General features: G+C 57.7%; 1 protein-coding gene across 2 annotated transcripts in view; it reads left to right on the top strand.

The window, feature by feature from the left end:
* The first annotated feature begins 1,290 nt into the window (after positions 1 to 1,290).
* The window catches only part of DPEP1 (dipeptidase 1 (renal)), a 21,574-nt gene continuing 17,622 nt past the window's right edge, over positions 1,291 to 5,242 (top strand). Inside the window, exon 1 of one of the 2 annotated variants that reach the window (XM_011972036.1) lies at positions 1,291 to 1,387. The gene's annotated coding sequence lies outside the window, so the exon portion shown is untranslated. Of the gene's footprint in view, positions 1,388 to 1,640; positions 1,685 to 5,242 lie in introns of those variants that run through there. The other variant, XM_011972044.1, reaches the window with a different exon arrangement.

Consider the following 5,242-nt stretch of genomic DNA (forward strand, 5'->3'; position numbering starts at 1 on the left):
GTAATAGCTCACCCTAATAACTCCTTAAACTCTGTGTGTGTGTGTGTGTGTGTGTGTGTGTATATATATATATATATTTTTTTTTTTTTTTTTTTTGAGACAGAGTCTCGCTCTGTCACCTAGGGTGGAGGGCAGTGGCGTGATCTCGGCTCACGGCAAGCTCCGCCTCCTGGGTTCACGCCATTCTCCTGCCTCAGCCTCCCGAGTGGTGGCTGGGACTACAGGCGCCCGTCACCACGCCTGGTTAATTGTTTTTGTATTTTTAGTGGAGACTGGGTTTAACTGTGTTAGCCAGGATGGTCTCAATCTCCTGAGCTCGTGCTCCACGCGCCTTGGCCTCCCAAAGTGCTGGGATTACAGGTATGAGCCACTGTGCCCAACCAACTGTACTTATATTTTTATGGAAGCTTTATTGAGACAATTCACACATCGTAAAATCCATCCCTTTAGTGTGTACAGTTGAATGTTTTTAGAACATTCGGAATTGCACAGTCATCACCACTATTTAATTCCAGATTTTTAATTTAAAAATTTTCATTTCATTCATTTCATGTTTCTTCATGTTATAGCATGTGTCAGCATGTCACTCTTCTTTATGGCTAATGCTCCACTGCGTCAAGAGACACATTTTATTCATCTGTCCCTCTGTGGGCATCTGGGCTCTTTCCACATTTTGGCTATATTAAATTGTCCTGCTACGAACACCGGTGTTGTTTCGGTGTGAATGTACGTAGCTATGTGCTGGGGTGACGAGACCCAACACGGGTCGTGGGGGTGACGAAGTCCGGCGGACTCAAAGGATTGAGCAAAACTTTGAGACAGAAAAAGGCGGGACACCAGGGGACCATCGCTATCACGGAGGCGGTGACGGCCCGCGCTGTGGGAGCCCACGGTATTTTCTGGTAATCCAACAAAGAAACAGGTGGTGAGAACGTGGAGATCAAAAGAGCACGCTGCATTAAGCACATGACTTACAGCTGAGACGGTTTAGCATTTATATGGAGCAGGTTCTGCTACTTGAGATAACGGGAACAGGAGCCTAGGAGGGCTAGAAGCAAGGAGCCAGCAAGTCTAGACACATTCCAGAGGGCTTTATGCAAGCCTTGCCTCAGTTTCCCTCCCAACACCTGTCTGTCTTACTTGTTGGTATATATGTTGTATTTTCACCACTAAAATGCATAAGAAAAAGGACACGGATGGCTTACGTGTGCCGGTGTGTAGCATTCTCTAAGCTCTGACATCACAGAGCTGAACAGCACAGCTGTGCACACACGGCCCTGGCTGTGAGGTGGCACGTCCACACATGAGGAAAAAACACTGCCGGGACATCTCAGGGCACTCTCAGGAAATGAGGAACCTGCTGAAGAAGTTTCTAGCCTTGGGGGAGGTCAAGACGCCATCTCCTGGAGCAAAGTTCCCTCCTCCTCTCTCCCTCCTCCAGCCCTTCCTTCCGACCCCTGGCCCTTTCTCTCCAACCTTCCCCTCCCCTCCTCCATTTCCCTCCTCTTTCTACTTTCAGAGAACACAGGGTTCCTGCAGGAAATGGGGCAGTTTCACCTTCCTGAGGAGGGGCCTGGGAGGGGCAGCAGGTGGCCGAGTAGGGCCAGCCCAGCTGTGAGGCTGGCGTGGGAGCTGCCTAGGCTGGGGCCTTGCCGGGGAGCAAGCCTGCATCGCAGAGGCCAGGGTGAGTGGACTGGGGAGTTGGTGGGCCAGGGTACTGGGGTGCCCACCTGGGGTGGTACAGGCCCGGGGACCCCAGGACACCACTCAGGGTGGAAGCTGGGATCAGGTGTTTGGGGCAGGGGACGCGGCGGCTTCCCGGGATTCTAGGAGGCTGGGACCAGGTGTGCGGGGCAGGGGACGCGGCGGCTCTCTGGGATTCTAGGAGGTGAGAGAGCTGCTCTCAGACCCGCCGCTGTCCTCTCACTGGCCCTCCCCGTGGTCCCTAGGATGAGGTCTGGACCCGCCGGGCCCTCCAGAGGCCCCACACCCCCGCTTGTCCACTGTGCCGGCTGTTCCTTTCTTGCGGACCCCGGTGCAGTCCTAGGCACCCTTGGGACTCAGCTCAGTGCCCCTTCCTCCAGGGAGCTCCCAGAGGCTGTGTGAGGAGCGCCCAGGCCCCGGACTTATTCTCTGTTTTGGAATTCTGTGCGCAGTCATCTGCCCTCCTGCCCAGCTGAGAGCAGGGCCCCGTTGTCCGGACCCACATTTTTCTTCCAGGTGGAAAGAATTTGCTGAATGAAAATCAAAGCTGTGGCCGGGCACGGTGGCTCATGCCTGTAATCCCAGCACTTTGGGAGGCCGAGACGGGCGGATCACAAGGTCAACAGATCGAGACCATCCTGGTTAACATGGTGAAACCCCGTCTCTACTAAAAAATACAAAAAACTAGCTGGGCGAGGTGGCGAGCGCCTGTAGTCCCAGCTACTTGGGAGGCTGAGGCAGGAGAATGGCGGGAACTCGGGAGGCGGAGGTTGCAGTGAGCTAAGATCGCACCACTGCACTCCAGCCTGGGGGAAAGAGCGAGACTCTGTAACCGAAAAAAAAAGAAAAAGAAAAAAAAAAAAAATCTGCGCCCTGGTTGGGGTTGGGGGAGCTTCAGGGTTATCACAGGACATTCTAGAGAGAAAGCCTCGGGCACGGGGGACGTTGGAGTCTGGAGTTGTGGCGGGAGTAGTGAAGGGCGGACCCTGCTTCGGCCAATGGCTCTCATACAGCAAAGCCATTTTCATGGTGAGGGTCAAGTAGCCCGTACATCTCTTGGTGAATTCCTGCTGATTGGCGTCTGACCCCATGGAGCCTCTCAGTGGGTGTCATAGGGCCTCCAAATGTGTACATGTCTCTAAAATGCCTCCCGCTGGGCCTCAGCTTCGACTGACGAATCCCCAGGCGGAGGCCAGCAGCAGACGGGGAGGGTCCCTCAGTCCCTGCGAGCAGCTTCACGGGGAGGGACGTCGCTGCGGTGGACGGACACTGAGCCCCAAAGCAGCCTCTCAGAGCTGCCCCGAGGGGTGGCTTCAGAGGTGGGGCTGAGGCTCCCAGCTCCCACTGGGGACAGAGCGGGCAGGCGGGCCTGGCAGGGCAGTGGTGCCTGTCTACACGCAGCCCTGGAGTCTCTGGACCTGTGTCCAGTGTGTGCATCCCGGCTCCGTCTCCCATGAGCCAGGCGGGCTGGGCCTGGCTTCTCTGCCTCAGTTTCCAAGACTAGGGGACAGGTAGCAGCTGCCTTGCTCTCAGGGGTGGCAGGGTGTGAGTTAAAGGGCAGGACAGCCATGGAGGCAGTGGTGACTCCGAGCACCTGCTCCGCCTTCCCAGGTCCTCGGAGCCCGCTCTGAGGGATGAGCAGCTGGTTCTTGGGTGAAGGGAGCCCCTAGGACCCCGCCTTGCAGGACCCCGCCAGGCCCCAGCGAACCGGTCCCACGGAGGCTCGTTGGGATTTGGCCACCAGAGGGCAGCAGCTGCAGCAGCCAGGCAGGCGGTCAACACGGGGGCCACCCGCTGTCCTGGCCAGCCATGGGGTGTGAATGGGAGAGGAGGGGGACCAAGCCCGAGGCCCACCTTGGCCCCTGAGTGTCCACCCATTTCACAGATACTGAGGCCCAAAGGCGTAGGGCTCAGACATCCCCCACGTGTCCTGTCCCCAGGCAGGAGAATCGCTTGAACCTGGTGGGCAGAGGTTTCAGTGAGCTGAGATCACACCACTGCACTCCAGCCTGGGTGACAGAGCAAGACTTATCTCAAAAAACAAAACAAAACAAAAAAACTGAATTTAAAATGCTCCCTAACATCCAGCTGGGGTGTGCAGCAGGAGGCTGGGTCCACGGGGCTTCGGGGGCTGGGCTGGGGGTTCAGGTGGGTGAGGAGTCAGTGCTGTGGGGATGGGGCTCAGAGCCTGGAGACAGGCAAGCCAGGAGAGGCTGGGACCTGTGCCCTGGAAGGACGGAGGCAGCGGGTCCAGGGGTCACCCACTGAGAGGCTGACTGAGCACAGTTTCAGGGAGCAGTATGGCCCAGCCTCCTGTGAGAGGATCAGAGAGAGACGGGCGGAGAGGAGGGGAGACAGCGGCTGTGCTGGGAGCTGTGCCACGAGGGGTCGTTGGATGGAGGAGGGGGTCGCCATGAGGCATCCGCACCCCCGGGACAGTGAAGACCCAGCGTGCGCAGCTGACCTCGAGGACAGGGCAACTGCTCCACCAGAATGTTCCCAGAGGGCGCGGATGCTTCTAGTCCCAGCACTGGGAGCTGCAGCAGGATTCCCAGGTGGTTTAAAGAGGTTCCTTGAGGTTTGTGATCCTGAATTCAAAGTAGCACCCATCGGGACAGCTGGGCCTTCCCTCAGCACACTCAGTGAAGGGCAGTGCAAACGCAAAGCTGGCAAGAAGTGGGCAGGAAGCGGGCAGGAAGCGGCCAGGTTTTACCGAGAGGCCTGACGGCTCCAGAGGAGATGATGGAGTCTGGCAGGGAATGGGGCAGGCGGCTGGAGGTCCCGGGCGGGCCCTGGAGCAGAAGGGGAAAGGAGGGGTGGGCTGTTGGGACTGCAGTGAAGGTCAGGCCCCGCCCGAGCAAGGTGGGAGTAGCACAGGTCATTGCAGGTCAGGGAATTGCTTGGCCAGGGCTGGGGACAATTCTTTCTTACTGAAATTGCCAGGAGTTGAGACGGGGTGGAGCTAGAACAAGGGAGAGGGGGCAGCAGAGAGGTGGGGTGCTTAGGGCTCACACGTGAAGCCCCAGGGGCACGGCATGGAGACTTGTGGCTGAGGTAGGAGAGGGAGGCGGGCACCAAGGCCCGGGGGCCCTGAGAGGTAGGGGGAAACTGCTCGTACCTCACGAGGCCACGGGAGCTCCCTCAGCACGGTCCCTGTGTAGAGGAACTGCTCAGGTAACGTGAGCTCTGAGGCTTGTGCACGTGTTGCACAGAATGAGGTGGAAACATCCATGCCAGGAGGTCTCCAGGCCATCTGGTCAACAGAAACCAACAGCATGCAAAGGCCAGGAGCCCATGCCCGTGCCCGTCTGTGCCTGGAAACGCTGGAAGGCGGCCGGGCGCCGTGGCTGACGCCTGTAATCCCAGCGCTTTGGGAGGCTGAGGCGGGCAGATCACTTGAGGTCAGGAGTTTGAGACCAGCCTGGCCAATATGGTGAAACCCTGTCTCTACAAAAAATACAAAAATTAGCTGGGTGTGGTGATGCGCGTCTGTAATCCCAGCTACTCGGGAGGCTGACGCACAAGAATCACTTGAACC

Source organism: Mandrillus leucophaeus, unplaced genomic scaffold (genome assembly GCF_000951045.1).
Source record: "Mandrillus leucophaeus isolate KB7577 unplaced genomic scaffold, Mleu.le_1.0 Scaffold10, whole genome shotgun sequence".
Lineage (NCBI taxonomy): Eukaryota > Metazoa > Chordata > Mammalia > Primates > Cercopithecidae > Mandrillus > Mandrillus leucophaeus.